At 38.6% G+C, this 19,801-nt stretch overlaps 1 long non-coding RNA gene across 2 annotated transcripts in view; it reads right to left on the minus strand.

Moving 5' to 3' along the window:
* Positions 1–438: 438 nt before the first annotated feature.
* LOC130281959 (uncharacterized) overlaps positions 439–19,801 on the minus strand; it is a 91,199-nt gene continuing 71,836 nt past the window's right edge. Inside the window, exon 3 of one of the 2 annotated variants that reach the window (XR_008846179.1) lies at positions 439–687. This is a non-coding gene — a long non-coding RNA (uncharacterized LOC130281959). Of the gene's footprint in view, positions 688–943; positions 1,077–19,801 lie in introns of those variants that run through there. The other variant, XR_008846180.1, reaches the window with a different exon arrangement.

Raw genomic sequence — 19,801 nt, forward strand, 5'->3', positions numbered from 1 at the left:
TAGTCATCATGGCTTTGATGGTATCATATTTAGCCAAATTAGGACAATTTCAAGCTATGCAAAAAGAAAATACAATATAACTTTGGCATGACATCAGTATTATGGTCCCCAGTCTTTCTGTGAATACATGTGAGCAGAATACCAATCTAGCTGAGAGCACCCAATGCCTCAATAAGCTGTGAGCAGTTTCAAGCCTGGCTAGCAGACATTATACCAGCCATCAGTCAAAAACATCAGCTGTAAAGGTTAGCTTCTCCCCTACAGATCAAGCCTGGGTAATATATTCCTTCCAAACATTGGGAGACAGATAAATTCGGATCAGACTCGGAGAGAGATCACATATCAATCATGCTGCCATTTTTTTCATAATGAATTACTTCGGCAATATTTAATGTCTTTGTCAAAAGTGTCAACAGACAGCATGAGAAGAACAATGGTGCTGCATCACCGGGTTATTTAAAGAATTCTCAACAAAACTGATGAGGCTCCAAGATGTTTGGGTTGTCTGGAAGCAAGACAATGCTATTTACTCCCTATGCTGGCGAGAGCTGTCATTCGTATTTATGCCAATGTATTCACACTGTCAGCTGTTCTTCCCTTCTTCATTGTGTTTATTTGATATGTCCAGGGAATCCGCTTATTTCTTACCATTTGTGCATGGGCTTCGGATCCACTGGGGAAGTCAATCTGTGTCATGCATAAAATATGTATTAAATTTAACAGAAAATACAGAAAATAGCTACAGAAACAGGAGGAATATTCCACCTTAACTATATTCTGGACAAGGCATAAAGCTATGCAGTTGCTACAAGATGTGTTATATACATGAACTGAGGCCAAGCATGCTTAAATGGTTCTTATTACAAGTGCATTAGGAGAAAATAAACATATATTAGTGTTTATCTGACCAAAAATGACAGATACATTACGTAGGAGAAGTTTTATTTTGTATTAACTCTTTTATTAATATTTATAGTTAAATTTCCTTATACTGTATGTCCAGCTTAAAACATTTCCAAATTCTAGAAATTCTCTATTATATTTTAGGAATCATCCCTGCTAGTGGTAGCAGCAGTCTGTAAATAAAGAGAGAATAGAGAAAATAACAAGTAGGACAATTTACAGGGCTGTTCCAACCATAAATATTTGTTAAATTTTTTAGATTAGTATACTGTACATTAAAGAAAACTCCAGCAAAAATTAACTTATCCCCCATTCAAAGGATAGGGGATAAGTAGCTTGTCACTGAGGGATTCTTACTGTTGGGACCACCTGCGATCTCCGGGAACATGACCCTGGCTCTCTCAGTGAGGCGCGCGTGTCGTCTACCAATAGTTGGCAGACGCTCCATTCATTTCTATGAGAGCGCCAATGATGCCTGAGTACTATACTTTTGGAACACCCATAGAAATGACAGCTGGGTCCCATCCTGGAGATTGCAGGGGGTCAGCTACTGTGGATAGGGGATAAGTTAATTTTTGCTGGATTTCTCTTTTCAGTGGTGTAAAGGTTCGACTTTAGGGGATCCCAGTGATCACTACAAGTCCTATGTACATATTGTGTAGCCGAGGGGAGGACCAGAGAGCTTATCACCTAGGCATGGGCCTGCTATATTATCGTCTGCGAGAATTATGCATGACTAATTTTTATATCATCCATAAACTACAATGGAGATTGTCTGTAGGTGCTCTGAACTTGACTTTGCTTCATATAACAGGAAGGTCTAGCATGAAGTTTATGTGGGTCTTTAAATGACAGTAAGTGACACAATGCATCCCAGTAGGCCTCTAGTTCTTTTCACCAGTGACACTAAGAGTATATTTCTAAGAATTTTTCTTGTGTATTAGTATTAATTTGAAAAATGACATGAATATACTATATTTTCCTTTCCATAAATCTGAATGTGGTTGTACCTGTAGAATGTTTAAAGGGGTACTCCATGGGAACTAAACCCATAGCACATTCTTTCCTTTTCATTAACCTATTTAATTGTATAAATATCATTCATTAGCTTTGTAGAGCAGTTTCCCCTCTTTGGTTGTCACTTACATGCATGAAGTGAGGGAATGACATCATCCAGCCATCCACTCACTCTGTGTCCAAGTCCCTCACTGAAAGTAGCCCCTCCCTCCTGAGAGACACAGACCCTGTGATTTCTGCCTTGCACTAATAAGTCATGCTCCCTTTAGTGCTGAGAACTGGAAGGTGTGTGCAGACTGGAAGGTGTGTGCCAATCAGACACTGAATCTATCTCTGCGGCTCAAAGCAGGAGGGTGGGGCTGCTCTTAGAGAGTGAGCTGGCTGGCAGAGCAGAGCTGCAGTGAATGCTGGGAGATGAAGGCAAGGGAAAAGGAGAATGGCAGAGCATATCAAGCAGCCAGAGAAGTCTACATAGGCCATAGGAGCCATGCATATCAGGCAGGATGGTTTACTGGGAACACCACCAGTTAGTGGTGGCTTTAACCCCTTCACGACCACAAAGGTAAATGTAAGTCCTGGCTTGGTGGGACTTCCCGCACCAGGACGTACATTTACGTCCTGTGTATGACCGCGAGCATCGGAACAATGCTCGCGTCATACACGGCAGGTTCCGGCTGCTAGCAGCAGACGGGGACCCGCCCGTAATGGCCGACATCCGCGATCTCGCGGATGTCCGCCATTAACCCCTCAGATGCCGTGATCAATACAGATCACGGCATCTGCGGCATTGCAGTACTTTGATTGGATGATCGGATCGCCTGCAGCGCTGCCGCGGCGATCCGATCATCCAGCATGGCGGCCGGAGGTCCCCTCACCTGGCTCCGGCCGTCTCCCGGGGTCTTCTGTTCTGGTCTGCGATTGAGCAGACCAGAGCAGAAGATCACCGATAATACTGAGCAGTGCTGTGTCCTATACATAGCACTGCACAGTATTAGCAATCAAAGGATTGCTATAGATAGTCCCCTATGGAGACATAAAAAGTGTAAAAAAAAGTTGAAAAATGTAAAAATAAAAAGTAAAAAGTGAAAAATCCCCTCCCCCAATAAAAATGAAAATTGTCCGTTTTTCCCATTTTACCCCCAAAAAGCGTAAAATATTTTTTTTAATAAACATATTTGGTATTGCCGTGTGCGTAAATGTCTGAACTATCAAAATGTAATGTTAATGATCCCGTACAGTGAATGGCGTAAACGTAAAGTGAATGGCGTAAAAAAGTCAAAAAATTATGCTTTTTTGTCACATTTTATTCAAAAATTTTTTTATAAAAAATGATCTAAAAGTTTTATATATGCAAATGTGGTATCTAAGAAAAGTACAGATGACGCCGCAAAAGATGAGCCCTCACACCGCCCTATATACAGAAAAATGAAAAAGTTATAGGTGGTCAAAATAGGGCGATTTTAGATTACTGATTTTGTACAAAAAGTTTTAGATCACTGAAAACAATCTCCTGAAGACACCTGTGATAATTAGATTGCCAGGTGAGCCCAATTTAAGGAAAAACTACTAAAGGTGGGTGCTCCACATTATTAAGCAGAGCACCATTTTCAAGCAATATGGGAAAGAAAAAGGATCTCTCTGCTTCCGAAAAGAGTGAAATACTTCAATGCCTTGGACGGGGTATGAAAACATTAGATATTTCACAAAAACTTTAGATGTGTGGCTGATTCAGAGCACAGATGGGTTCATGCAGCTAAAGGCAAATTGAGGAAGATTTCTGCCAGATCCATGCATCGGATCAAGAGAGCAGCTGCTAAAATACTATTGCATAGCAGCAAACAGATATTTGAAGCTGCTGGTGCCTCTGGAGTCCCAGGGACATCAAGGTGTAGAGTCCTCCAGAGTCTTGCAACTGTGCATAAACCTTCTATTCGGCCACCACTAACCAATGCTCACAAGCAGAAATGGCTGCATTGGGCAGAAAAATACATGAAGACTAATTTTCTAACAGTCCTGTTCACTGATGAGTGCTGTGCAACCCTGTATGGTCCAGATGGATGGAGTAGTGGTCGGTTGGTGGACAGCCACCCTGTTCCAACAAGGCTGCAATGTCAGCAAGGCGGTGGTGGAGTCATGTTTTGGTCTGGAATCATGGGAAGAGAGCTGGTCAGCCCCTTTAGAGTCCCCGAAAGTGTAAAGATGACCTCTACAAAGTATGTGGAGTTTCTGACTGACCAATTTCTTCCCTGGTACAGAAGGAAGAATTATGCTTTCTATAATAAAATCATCTTCATGCATGAAAATGCACCATCTCATGCTGCAAAGAATACCTCTGCATCAATGGCTGCTATGGGGATAAAAGGAGAGAAAGTCATAGTTTGGCCTCCATCTTCCCCTGACTTCAATCCAATTGAGAACCTTTGGAGCATCGTCAAGCAAAAGATCTATGAGGGTGGGAGGCAGTTTACATTCAAACAGCAGCTCTGGGAGGCTATTCTAACAGTTTGCAAACATATTCAAGCAGAAACTGTCCAAAAACTCACAAGTTCAATGGATGCAAGACATGTGAAGCTTCTATCAAATAAGGGGTCCTATGTTAAAATGTAACGTGACTTGTTAAAAGTTTGATTGAAATAGCTTTTGATTTCAGTAAATATGCTGCAAACACAACCAATGACAATTTTCAGTTCTTTACAACCTATAAAGTTTTTTTAAACTTACTGTGCGTAATAATTTGGAACAGTGCTTTGTAAGTTTTTTTATGTTTAAAAAAAATACTGTTATCATTAGGAGGTTTGTTCAATAAAATTTGAATTGTACTCTTATTAGTTGATAACACGAGAATTATGCTGACTGTTACTTACATCATTTATTTAGGTAAATGAGAAAAATATAATTTGCATAATAATTTGGAACAGGGTGTAAGGATATCTGCTGAATCTGCTATTCAGACAAATTATATCTTTCAGACATGATATGTGAGTTAACAGTTTGGCTATGTTCACACACAGTAAAGTCAAAACAAAAAGACGGCCGTAAAATCAATATAAGAAGAGGCTTCTTTGACCCCTTGATGACCACAGACATATATTTACGTCTGTGGCCGTCTCCTGTTATCTGAAGCGCACTCAGGAGCCTAGCGTGCTTCATACCTGGCAGGTCCTGGTTGCTATCAGCAATTGGGACCTGCAGCTAATACCAGACATCGCCGATCGGGCTGATGTCTGGTATAAACCCTTTAGACGCTGCAAAGTTATGATCAACTATATAGTGATTGCGGCGTCTAAAACAGGAGAAAACTCTGCCGGTAAGCTCAGCGGAGCTGTTCGGGACCGTCACTGCGTCCTGAACAGCTGAGAGGACAGTGGGAGGGTGCTTACTTTCCTTTCTGCCATCCGATTTGTTGCTCCATTGCTCCAAGCCTGAGAGCCAGGCTGGAGCAATCAAGCACTGATCAATGCTATGCTATGGTATAGCATTGTTTAGTGTATGCAATCTAAGTATTGCATGTAATAGTCCACAATGGGGACTAAAAAAAAAGTGTAAAAAAGGTTGAATGCATAAATGTCTGAAATATAGAAATATAATGTTAATTAAATTGCACGATCAATGGCATACACGTAAAAAATTCAAAAATTACGTATTTATGGTTACTTTGTATACCCTAAAAAATTTTTTTTTATAAAAAGCGATCAAAAAGTCCCATCAAAACAAAAATGGTACTGATAAAAACTTCAGATCATGGCACAATCATCTTCCTTCTTTCATTTTCAAAAAGGCCTCTGAAAAATGAAAGAAGCAATTGGATTGTTTCCTAAGGGCAACTGGTCGACTTTTCCTCTCCACAGGTTTTGATAAATCTCCCCCTATAGGGGTCAGAATATGCCAATTTTAAACATACTCATTTTGGTGCATGTAGTTATCATTTTTTTTAATAGTAAAATAAAATAAAAACTATGAGGGACATTTATCAATGTTTGTTTATGCATTCTTTTTTTTTGTAATTTTTTTCTTACTTTTTTTTTGCTTATGTGCGACGTATTTATCAACTGGTTTCAGCCTGTTGATAATTTTCTTTCACGTAAGCAATTTTTCCTTTTCTACTTTGGTAGTAGCTTTTTCTGCTCCATGTTTGAGCTGGAGTAAATTTAGTCAATTTTTAACGCTGTTGCGACTTTTTTTTTGCGCAGTTGCGACTGTCGCAGTTAATAAATACCTGACTACCCGTAGTCCATTTTAAAATTATTACTACATAGTAAATTTTAGGAAAACTTGCTTTTCTCGCTTTCCAGTCAAAATGTCGCACGAAAAATCGTGTAGTCGCAGTTGCGACAATTTTGCGACAATTATAGTAAAGAAAACCTGACTAAACCCGTTGATAAATGTCCATATATATGAATTGGGTATCCTTGTAACCGTATGGACCTACAGAATAAAGATACGGTGTAATTTTTACCGAAAAAGTGCACTGCGTAGAATCGGAAGCTCCCAAAATTTACAAAATAGCATTTTTTTTTTATTTTGCCCCACAAATATTATTTATTCTGGTTTTGCCTTAAATTTGGTGCTGAAATGATTAATGTCATTAAAAAGTACAGGGTGGGCCATTTATATGGATACACCTTAATAAAATGGGAATGGTTGGTGATATTAACTTCCTGTTTGTGGCACATTAGTATATCTGAGGGGGGAAACTTTTCAAGATGGGTGGTTACCATGGCGGCCATTTTTAAGTCGGCCATTTTGAATCCAACTTTAGTTTTTTCAGTAGGAAGAGGGTCATGTGAAATCAAACTTATTGGGAATTTCACAAGAAAAACAATGATGTGCTTGGTTTTAACGTAACTTTATTATTTCATGAGTTATTTACAAGTTTCTGACCACTTATAAAATGTGTTCAATGTGCTGCCCATTGTGTTGGATTGTCAATGTAACCCTCTTCTCCCACTCTTCACACACTGATAGCAACACCGCAGGAGAAATGCTAGCACAGGCTTCCAGTATCCGTAGTTTCAGGTGCACATCTCATATCTTCACAGCATAGACAATTGCCTTCAGATGACCCCAAAGATAAAAGTCTAAGGGGGTCAGATCGGGAGACCTTGGGGGCCATTCAACTGGCCCACGACGACCAATCCACTTTCCAGGAAACTGTTAATCGAGGAATGCTCGGACCTTACACCCATAATGTGGTGGTGCACCATCTTGGTGGAAAAACTCAGGGAACGTGCCAGCTTCAGTGCATAAAAAGGGAAACACATCATAATGTAGCAATTTTGCATATCCAGTGGCCTTGAGGTTTCGATTGATGAAGAATTGCCCCACTATCTTTGTACCCCATATACCACACCATACCATCAATTTTTGTGTTCCAACAGTCTTGGAGGGATCTATCCAATATGGGTTAGTGTCAGACCAATAGCGGTGGTTTTGTTTGTTAACTTCACCATTCACATAAAAGTTTGCCTCATCACTGAACAAAATCTTCTGCGCAAACTGAGGGTCCTGTTCCAATATTTGTTTTGCCCATTCTGCTGCACCTGAAACTACGGATACTGGAAGCCTGTGCTAGAATTTCTCCTGCAGTGTTGCTATCAGTGTGTGAAGAGTGGAAGAAGAGGGTTGCATTGACAATCCAAAACAATGGGCAGTACATTGAACACATTTTATAAGTGGTCAGAAACTTGTAAATAACTCATGAAAGAATAAAGTTATGTTAAAACCAAGCACATCATTGTTTTTCTGGTGAAATTCCCAATAAGTTTGATGTGTCACATGACCCTCTTCCTATTGAAAAAATCAAAAGTTGGATTCAAAATGGCCAACTTCAAAATGGCCGCCATGATCACCACCGATCTTGAAAAGTTTCCCCCCTCACTTACACTAATGTGCCACAAACAGGAAGTTAATATCACCAACCATTCCCATTTTATTAAGGTGTATCCATATAAATGGCCCACCCTGTACTATTGGTGGTGCAAAAAACAAGCCCTCATATGGGTCTGTAGGTGCAAAATTGAAAGTGTTCAGATTTTTAGAATGTGAGGTGGAAAATGCAAAAGTGCAAAAATGAAAAAAACCTGTGGTCCTTAAAGGGGTACTCTGCTGCTCAGTATTTGGAACAAACTGTTCCTAACGCTGGAGCTGGTCGTGAGCTTGTGATGTCATAGCCCCGTCCCTCACTGCAAGTCTATGGCAGGGGTCATGAAGGCTGTCACGCCCCCTCCCATAGACTTGCATTGGGGGGCGGGGCTTGATGTCATGAGGGGTGGGGCTATGACGTCACAAGCTCCGGCACCAGCTCTAGCATTCGGAACAGTTTGCTCCAAATGCTGAGCAGTGGAGTACCCCTTCAAGGGGTTAACAATGTGTTTTATTATGGTCTGTGGAAAAGCGGCCACCAGTGCACACACTTGGGGAGATTTTCAAAACCTGGGCAGAGGTTAAGTTGACCAGTTGCCCATAAGAACCAATCAGATTGCTCCCGCTTCATTTATTTTTCAGAGGCCTTTAAAAATAAATTAAAGAAGAAATCTGATTAATAGGACAGTTGGTCAACTTTCCCGCTGCACAGGTTTTGAGATACATCCCCAATTGTTTACAAAAATATCCATAATTCCAATGTTATAATTATGATTTTTTTTTATATTTAACTGTTCACTGACGGACACTTTTCCATAGACTTTACTATAACACATTATTAAATAAATAAAACGGCTGCATTTTATACCGATTTCATGGCCATTTTTTTTGTATGTTTTGATTCTAGCCCTAAGGATCTGAACAATAGTGGACGGTGACAGATGAGACAGGAGAGTTGTTTTACGTCGCTGGGTATATGTACATGGCTCCAAGGACAAACTGCGCACAATGATCTTCACATAAGCATCCCAAAAGTTTCATTAGACATCATAGAGTTCCCTAAATGATACTATCCATTTTGCCAATGGAATGGCTGTAGTGGAGGCCAGACAGTCTCAAGGTCAGCTCTAAATCAGATGAGTGAGTCAGGATGACAATTACATAGCTAGCTTCTAATAGCATTTTCTGTTGGCGTAGGCTCCTTTTTTGTGCCTACCCAACTTACCTATCCATCACAATTACGTATCACAATTAGGCCTTATTCAGATGGAAGGATAAGGAAAGATGAAGTTGTCCAAAAAAAAAAAAAAAATCATTAATGTCAGTTAAAAAGAAAGACAGGCAATGTACCATCTGACACAAGGCCTACCTGCCAGATGAGGTAAATCCACTGGTTGTTTCAGATTTTGCATAATCTATCCTGGGGAGCAGAGGGTAAGGCATCCCGTAATATTGCCAATCCAATCCCTATACAGGAACCTAGACTTGACTGCAGATAACCCCAGGGTTGATATCCCCAGAAAAGTCTTTGATAACAAATGGCTGATATATTCAAATACAGTACAGTACTGTAGTAGCTTCCAGAAGGCATATTTAACCAAGCAGAGGTCAGAACAGGTGGAGTTTGGTCAAGAAAGGCATCAGGCAGAAGGTAAAAACAGACTGTGTGAAAACATAGTTTGGAGGCCCAGCGTCAAATACGATGTGCTACGTGTGACCCTACCCTTAAAGGAGTACTCTGCAGTGAAGCATTGGTCGTCACATGGCACACTCGGAGCCTCCAGCACTACGGAGAGCTCGCAAAGGTGGGTGATGAATGACAGATTGCGGGGGTCCCCAGCAACGACCCCCGTGATAGGGGATAAGGTGTATTAGGGCCGGAGTGCCTCTTTAAAAAAAGTTATCTAAAAAAAACACTTCAACAGAATGATCCTGCCTTGGGCATGCTTCACTGTAGGGATGGAATGGTTCAGTAGTGCCTAATTTCCTCCAGACGTTAGAATTGAAGCCAAAAAATTAAATGTTGGTCTCACCAGACCCGAAAATCTAGTTTCTCATAGTCTAAGATTCTTTTTAGTTTTTAGTTTTTTTTTTTTGCAAACTCTCGGCAGGCTTTTATCTATGTTTTACTGAGGAGAGGCTTTTTTCATATAACTGCAGAAACTTTTGCTCCTCAAATACAGAAATTTGTTCTCTTATTTTAAATATTCAGGACTGTATTAAATATTCTATATTCTGCCCTTGAGTTATTATGCCCCAGGTGCATTATCTTGCACTTTTCCACATTAAATATCAGTTTCCAGAGTTCTGACCATTCTTCTAGTTTACCTAAATCTTTTTCCCTTTGATGTATCCCTCCAGGAACATCAACCCTGTTACAAATCTTTGTGTCATGAGCAAAAAGACCAATACCTGACCACCGGATGCCTATGGCTGGATGGTGGTTTCAGTCATTCAATCAGAGTCTTTCACCGCACTGAGTGGAACTACAACACAATGTTGTATTAGAAAGATTTGGTTTTGGCCTCAGATTTATTTCTTTAGTAATTTTATTATATCAAAACCCTGTTGGCAAGCTCCAGATTCATAGGTATGTTTCCTCTATTTTTTGCTTGCAAATGGGCACCAGTCGAGGCTGCCCATAGTCTCCATTGTTATTTCCCTTGACAATGAAAAAAAATTGCTTCAGCTATTTGTAATCACCCAGATATTGAAAATTGTAGGTTTGGAAGCATTGAGTATACAATTTTACTTCATGTATCTGATATTTTTGTCACTTTTAAGAAAAGGCGATCATTCAATAGAAAATTATATAAGTGGTAAAAAAAAAATTATAATAATTAAACCACATTAACTGCAACTTTCTGCTATTGGTTTAGCACTCTATATATTTTTTCTTAATTAGCAATACTTTTAAATCTTTTGATGAATTGGAAGATGATGCGGGTTTGACTAGAGCATTGTTTTCCATTAACCACAGTTAAATTACATTCACTCAGATTATAAACCATATGAGTTTAAAGGTATTATCTATTTAGTAAACACATATTCCCTGTGTAAAGGCTAGGGGATAAGTCTCTGATCACCTGTATGGGGTATAAGTATTTCTTGTACAGGGCCCGGATCTCATTATCTTTTTGATCTCTTTATGCAGGGTCTGCCGCTTCACACCTGTGCTCTCCGGCCCCCAGCCCACTAGACACACTCTTGCTGTCCATCTTGGCCGTAGATTGACTGAGTGGGCCGTCACTTCTGTTCAGCACAATTACGCCTTCGAGGATTAGGGCTGGAGTGCACTGGCAAAATGTGTCCACTTGGGAGACAAAAAGTGTGTAAAAAGGGTCTCTTAAACCCTTGTTTCACATTAAACATGCAAAATGTCCAAACTAGTAAAACATATCGTTCTTTGTCCTTCATGGTAAACACCATTTCGGAAAGAAATATCCAATTCCAGAATAAATGTTTTTTAGTTCCTTTCACCACATGAATTAAAAACCAATTAAAACGTCAAATCTAATCCAAATTAGTATCAATAAAAGCTGCAAAAAAAGAGCGCTCAAACAATTCATATGCATATGAAAAATAAAAATAGTTAGGGGTCAGAATAGGGCAATACAAAGTTGTTTGAAAAAACAATTATTTCTTATTTTTTTAACAGTAACAATAATAAGAAAAGGCATAATATATTTTGTATCGTATAACAACCCTTAGAATAAAGATAACAATCTGTACAGCAGTGTAAATCATATAGAAACAAAACCTCCACTAAATGCATTGTTTTTTGTTTGTTTTTTATTTTAACCTACAGATCATTTGTTTTCTTTTCTTTGAGGGATGGCATTCACAAAATATGCAGTACAATTAAGGGTGTCGTAAGCCATACAAAGCATATGAAGACAATTCATGTAGTCAGCTGAACTCCATTTAATGACAACAGGCATTATTTCTTAATATGAATAATGTTAAACACATTTGTAAAATCATTCTAATAAAAAATCTTAATCCTTCCAGTACTTATCAGCTGCTGTATACTACAGAGGGAATTCATTTCTTTTTCTTTTTTCTTTGTCACAACCACAGTGCTCTCTGATGACACCTCTGTCCATGTCAGGAACTGTACAGAGCAGGAGAAAATCCCCATAGCAAATATATGCTGCTCTGGAAAGTTCCAAAAATGGACAGAGGTGTCAGAAGAGAGCACTATGGTCGTGACAGAAAAGAAAACCAAAAATAAATGAATTTCTTCTGTAGTATACAGCAGCTGATAAGTACTGAAAGATTAAGATTTTTAATCGAAGTAATTTACAAATCTGTAACATTTTCTTCACCAGTTGATAAAAAAAAAATTACATCGGAGTACTCCTTTAAGAGCTTATGGTAGAGAAACAATGTCACGTTTAATCTGTTTTCAGCCTACTTATATCTTATTTTGCTTCTGATTTGTGAACCTGATATGGATGCAGATGTTCATAATCTTCGATGACCTCCATGGGCCACCTCATTGGCCTTCATTGTAGTAATAGTAATCCATATCATGTCAGAATTATTGTATGCTAATTGTATTTTACTGGAGAATAGCTTGTTGTCCGATTGCATTTTATGACATAATTTAGGAAAAGTTTCTGAATGTCAAATTTCATTAGCTATGAAAACACAGGGGCCTCATGTGTGATATCAGTCTTAAGGTAGGGAAGCCAAAGTATCTTCACACAATTCAATCAATGTGACATCAAAGCACTGAATACCAGTTCAGTACTGTGATATAAAATGATGGAGATAGAATCATAACATATAAATCATGGTGTTTTTTTTAGGTCGGCTCTGCATTTACTTTAGCTATTGTCAACTGGGCATTAGGATTCACAAGGGCTTTAAACATACTGCTTATTATGCCATCAAAATATTCACCTGATAGAGCAAAATAAAATGTAATTCTCTTAATCAATTACAAATGTTTTTTGAGTCTCTTTTTATGAATACAGAATTTATTGGAAAAATTGTATGAGAGAGAAAGACTAATGAATGCGTTGTATGGATGACTTGACACAAAGAATACCACTGTCAAGTGCACAGGATTTTATGGAAATGATAACCGAAATAAAATGGAAAATTACTTTTCTTCTTTTCATGCGCTCTAAAGCAAATAGACTTCATATTTTCCCAGTTGAGCTACCTCCTTAAAAGCTGAAGGTGAAGATTCATAGAGAGGTAAGTAAGACAAATGGTTGCAGTTGGTAGACTGGACAGAGCTCTTTGCAATTTGGATCCCTATCCTCTGGATAATTTATCAAATTCCTCTGTTATATTGTATAATATGTTGGAGATGTAAAACATATTATTTTGCTTTTCTCTTGTGGTTAAGGAACACATAAAATAGTACACTTACCTTTTATATATCTGTCTAATTAATTTTTATATGTTATTTCTTTATCTTTATCGTTGGGAGCCTTGGTGAGTGGCTCACAACTAAATATCAGCAGCACACAGAACTTGGTGCAAAAATAGTGAAGATTTATTGCATCATTCCAGTGTTACAGAAGCAATGTTTCCGCGACCTCTCTTCGCCATTTTCAAGCTCAACTGACGGACCCAAGGTGCAGCCTTAAATGTGCTCACATAATTACATAATTTCATCTTTAATATTCAGTGCTAATTACAAGAGTGTACATCAAAACATAATAAAACATGCTTACATAGATAACTGTCAGTCAGGTTCCCGGTGTTCAAATGTTCATTCATTGAGTGCATACATGTGAACACCAGGAACCTGATTGACAGTTTTAATTTAGCCATGCCAGCTCTGTCAGCAAAAAATCCCGCTAAAGCTAGCAGAGGACCACTGACATTTTATACATATTTCTATACCTGTTTCCGGAGTGTGGGCTATTTTCCCACAACAAAGATGGCGTGGGTTCCACACTTCCAAACTACGCATGCGCCTCGCAATGCATCCTGTTTGGGATTAGTCTACTCCTATTGGTTACACGGCAGCAGAGAATCATCCGTGGGATTGGCGGACTCTATGCAGTTGCGTACTTTCCATCATCCCACACTCCGTATAGTGACACACATTTGGAAAAATGTTTAAAAATTTTTTCAAAAATAAACAATTATATTTAAAAAAGTACGTTATTTTATGGAATGTTTTCAAGCATATCGGCACCTGTGAATCACTATCACTGGAGAACACACCGCTACCCTGAATAAAGCACTGGAATCACAACACATGAATAAGAAGTATTTATCACTGCAGCAATGCCCTATTATCTATGTAAACATGTTTTATTATGTTTTGATGTAAACTCTTGTAATTAGCACTGGATATTAATGATGTAATTATATAATTATGTGAGCACATTTAACCCCTTAAGGACCAAGCCCATTTTCACCTTAAGGACCAGAGCGTTTTTTGCACATCTGACTGTCATATACCATGGCAAAATATGTATTCATTCAATAGAAAAAAGGGGGTGTAACACATGTTTCAAATGCAGCTTAAATTTTCTTTATGTATGTATTCAGCAGATATGCAGTTTTCTTCAACATCAGAATATTCACCCATGTGCACAAAAGTAATAAATCAGCAGTGTCCAGTGGGAGACATGTATCAGCTCATCAGGTTTTCTTTAGTTATATAACTTGTATACGGCCATCTCCTACAACAGCAGGTGTGTAAGTCCATGCAACGTTTCGAAGGAAACACCTTCTTTGTCCACCATGAAAGGGACTAGAATCCCGATCAAGGGCTGGCATTCATGCAATAGCACACAAGTGATCTATTTTCTCAAATGCCCGTGTGGGAAGGGCTATGTTGGCCAAACCACAAGAAGCATTAAACAGAGAATAAATGAACATAAGAGCTCAATTAGAACGTACAAAAAAAGAACAGGATAATGTGAACAAGAGTGAAGACAATGCGGCAAATAAAGAAAAATTTGAAACCAGTTTAGCTCGGCATTTTTCAGAATATAGACACAATGTGAACGAACTTAGATGGCAGGTACTTGAAAACATAGAGGGTGAGAATAAGGAACAGATAAAAATGAAACTATTGAGGAATGAGGTGCGCTGGATACAAAAACTGGGCACTTTAAAACCGGACGGGATTAATGAGATCTGCAATTTCAATGTATTTTTATAACTAAGCGTATACTATAACTGTACTGTTGTTTTTATGTGATCATGCTGTACAAAGAAGGTGTTTCCTTCGAAACGTTGCATGGACTTACACACCTGCTGGTGTAGGAGATGGCCGTATACAGGTTATATAACTTAAAAAAACCTGATGAGCTGATACATGTCTCCCGCTGGACACTGCTGATTTATTACTTTTGTGCACATGGGTGAATATTCTGATGTTGAAAACTGCATATGTGCTGAATACATACATAAAGAAAATTTAAGCTGCATTACACCCCCTTTTTTCTATTGAATGCATTTTTTCTGAGTACAGAGCACTCAGGTGACCACGTTTACCCTATGCACAGTGAGCCCCCACACTTATGATTGTAAAAATATGTATTCATGTTGCAATGTGATTGCTTGTCATTTGTGATACAAGCTTGATGGACATATGTCTTTTTTCGACCGTACTAACTATGTAACTATGTAACTATGTTCTGCAAAATTTCTATCGGCATACACAACTGTTAATTCCATTACACACCTATCTGCATCGCTGAACATTTCAAACAATCCCTTCTGTTTGGTCTAACTGTCCGGAGACGATAATCTGAGCGATAGCATCCAGTGGCCAGTTGGGGGCAATTAATTCTCTTTGATCAGGGCACCATGGAGCCTACATGTTTATCCAACCTGGGTATAGGTGTGACTAATCCTAGCAGGGGGTTCACTAACACAGCTGCTCTATGACAAGAAAGGTAACACCTTCACAGCCAAGCAGACTCCAAGGCCTGATGTCAATAGATCAATTGATGAAATGTGGGGGGTCAGGGAAGTATGCTCGCAGCCCCAATCTTGTACAGTTAGATTCTCCATCATAATACCTTTAAAATGAGTCCTCACATGACCCTTGTGTATTGATCCCTGCCCAAACTGTATGCACTGGGTAAATTATACACAATAAGGGGGTCATGTCAGGTACCCCTAGAAAGAGGATTTGATGGAGAACCCAAATATAACAAAATTATGTGGGTGTCTGACCCATGATAAAAGTTAGGGGTAATTTCCTATTCTTTGGGCATAAAGTTATCATGAGGAAGTAGGCAGCATCTATCTCTCCTCCTTGTCCTGCCCAGGGGCTGAACATAGAGGTGTCTCCTGTCCATAGCAGGGTATAAAGCTACAGATCTGGGGGACTAGGGGCGCTTGCATGGGGGACGAGATCTAATTTTGGATGCCAGACGCCATTTCCTATCAGATCCCATGGGATAGAACTCTAACTTTTGTAAGTAAGGACTATGTTTTTTCCCTTTTATTTTATTTTCCGTATGGTGAAACTTTGTCTTGTTAATATCTGTTTTTATATGTACTGTGAATATTTTTCTTTCATAATAAACCATTCATTTATTAAGTACCGCCTTATGTCTGGTAAAACGGACGTTCATTGTCCTTGAAGAGATTGAAGTCATAGTCTTAAATTTACTTCGGCTACATTATAGATGTGGATTAATCTTTTTCCTGTTTTTATATACTACTGGGGATAGTAGAATATATTTGGGAATTGTAGCATATCCAGATTGGATTGATAGCTTCCTGTCGGCTTGAAACAGGCAGGTGGTGGCAGCGATATCGTTAAATTGGGTAGTGTAAGAGGGATTTTTTATCATTATTTTCCGTCTAGTGCAGGCAAATAGTGATTTTATAGATAATATAGACAGCGGTTCGTGACACTGACCACTGTCACTTTAAGTATTAATAACTCTGGGATGCTTTTACTTATGAATTTGATTCCGAGACTGTTTTTTCGTCACTTATTCTACTTTAACAGAGTAGTAAATTTTTGCCAATACTTGCATCATTTCTTGGTAAAAAATTCCAAAATTTCATGAAAAATTTGGAATTTTTCTAACTTTGAAGCTCTCTGCTTGTAAAGAAAATAGACATTCCAAACAAATAAATTATATATTGATTCACACATTGATGTCACATTTAGGAAGCCCCTATGGTGCAAGAACAGCAAAAAAAAAAAAAAGAAAACACCTAGAAATCTATTTTGGAAACTACACCCCTCAAGGAATGTAACAAGGGGTACTGTAAGCCCCACAGGTGTTTGACAACTTTTCGTTAAAGTTGGATGTGTAAATACTTTTTTTTTCACTAAAATGCTGGTTTTCCCCAAAATTTTACAATTTTACAAGGGTTTATAGGAGAAAATGCCCACAAAAATTTGTAACCCCATCTCTTATGAGTATGGAAATACCCCATGAGTGGAAGTCAAGTTCATTACAGGCACACTACAATGCTCAGAAGAGAAGGAATCACATTTGGCTTTTGTAAAGCAAATTTTGATGAAATGGTTTTTGGGGGCATGTCGCATTTAGGAAGCCCCTATGATGGCCAGAACAGCAAAAAAAAAAAACATGTGGCATACTATTTTGGAAGCTACACCCCTCAAGGAACATAACAAGGGGTACAGTGAGCCTTAACTTACCACAGGTGTTTTTCGTTAAAGTCGGATGTGCAAAGGAATTTTTTTTTCACTAAAATGCTGGTTTTCCCCCAAATTTTCCATTTTTACAAGAGGTAAGAGGAGAAAATGCCCCCCAAAATTTGTAACCCCATTTCTTCTTCTGATCTATCTATCTATCTATTGGGAACCTCTAATGTAGGCAAACCACGCAGCTGTTGCAGGGCCTGCACATTTCGGGGCCTATAAGACTAATGGTTCCTCCTAACAAATACCCAGTATTCAACATGTGATAGTGGCATTACTGACATTTAATTTTCAAAATAAAGATAAACAGCAGGTAAAATAAGTATTGAACACATCACCATTTTTCTTACTAAATATATCTCCAACTTTATTTTCATTGAAACCATTTAAGAGTTTCCCTGGCTGTGTGTTTGGGATCATTGTCTTGCTGAAATGTCTGCCTACTGTCATCCTGGCAGTAGAATTTTGTCAAGAATGTATCAGTAAATTTGCCCATTCATTCTTCCTTCAATTATTTGAAGTTTACCAGTGACATTTGGTGAAAAGCAGCTCCACATCATGTTATTCCCACCTCCAAACCTCCCTGTTTGTATGGTGGTTTTAGGGTCATGTACAGTGCCATTTCTCCTCCAAACATGGTGAGTATTATGGCATCCAGGCAGCTTAATTTTTCTCTTAAATGCCCGGTGTGCCCGATGGCCCGTCTGGTCCTGATATTCTCCCAGTATTTTATTGGCTTTTCCCAATGTTGTGCAGGAAACTTTAACCCCGTATTGGAACGTCATGTGTCCGCTCCCAATCTATAACGCGGGGCCACTCCTCTAACAACGGCCGGGACCTGTGGCTAATAGAGCGTGGCATTGATCGCCGTGCCGCGCGCTATTAACCCTTTAGACGCGGCATTCAAAGTTGAACGCCGCATCTAAAGTGAAAGTGAAGGTGTGCCGGTTAGCTCAGTGGGCTGTTCGGGATAGCCGCGGCGAAATCGCATCCCGAACAGCTTACAGGACATCAGGAGGGTCCCTACCTGCCTCCTCGCTGTCCGATTGCCGAATGACTGCTCAGTGCCTGAGATCCAGGCATGAGCAGTCAAGTGACAGAATCATCAATCACTGGTTTCTATAACACTGCAAAAAAAAAGTGAAAAAAAAACCCTTCCCTATTAAAAGTTTGAATCACCCCCCTATTCCCATAAAAAAAAAACACAGTGTAAATAAAAATAAACATATATGGTATTGCCGCGTGCGGAAATGTCCGAATTATAAAAATATATCATTAATTAAACCACACGGTCAATGGCGTGCGTGCAAAAAAATTCAAAAGTCCAAAATAGTGCATTTTTTGTCACTTTTTATATCATGAAAAAATGAATAAAGAGAGATCAAAAATTCCTATCAATGCAAAAATGGTATTGTTAAAAACTTCAGATCACGGCGCACAAAATGAGCCCTCATACCGCCCCATAGGTGGAAAAATAAAAAAGTTATAGGGGTCAGAAATGACAATTTTAAACGTATAAATTTTCCTGCATGAAGTTATGATTTTTTCCAGAAGTACGACAAAATCAAACCTATAGAAGTAGGGTACCATTTTAATCGTATGGACCTACAGAATAAATATCAGGTGTCATTTTTACCGAAAAATTTACTACGTAGAAACGGAAGCCCCCAAAAATTACAAAACAGCGTTTTTTTTTCCATTTTGTCTCACAATTATTTTTTTTTCTGTTTCACCGAAGATTTTTGGGCAAAATGACTGACGTCATTACAAAGTAGAATTGGTGACAGAAAAAATAAGCCATCATATGGATTTTTAGGTGCAAAATTGAAAGAGTTATGATTTTTTAAAGGTAAGGAGCAAAAAACGAAAATGCAAAAACGGAAAAAAACCCTGAACCAGCTGATATTAATTTGCACTGACAAGGGGATTGCTCGAATGCTATTAATTACTGATAAATTTCAGCTGTTGTCTTGGCTTTCCATGCCTTTTGCACCTCCTTTTCTTCATATGTTCAATACCTTTTCCCTGTGTCATTTCACATTATTACACATAACTTAATTTCCGAGCTTATTTGTTGCATGTATAGATTACTTGGGATGTTACAAACATCTGGTGAAAATTTCATTTCCATAGCACCTTTTGAAATATATTTAGTGAAAAAAATAATAACGTGTTCAATAATTATTTCACCAGCTGTACATTGTAATAAAACAAAGCATTTAAAGTAAACATGTCCACTTATTTTGCTAACTGTGTGAGTAGAATACACTTGGGAAAATTCATTATTGGTTGTATCTAAAAATAAGTGAATCTTTAAGAACTCTATTTTCCATTGTTTCTCCAAAATAATTTACTAAAAATCCTGACCTGGGCGATCAATTCTAACATCTCTGTGGATGATCT

The sequence above is a fragment of the Hyla sarda genome, chromosome 7 (assembly GCF_029499605.1).
Source record: "Hyla sarda isolate aHylSar1 chromosome 7, aHylSar1.hap1, whole genome shotgun sequence".
Classification (NCBI taxonomy): domain Eukaryota; kingdom Metazoa; phylum Chordata; class Amphibia; order Anura; family Hylidae; genus Hyla; species Hyla sarda.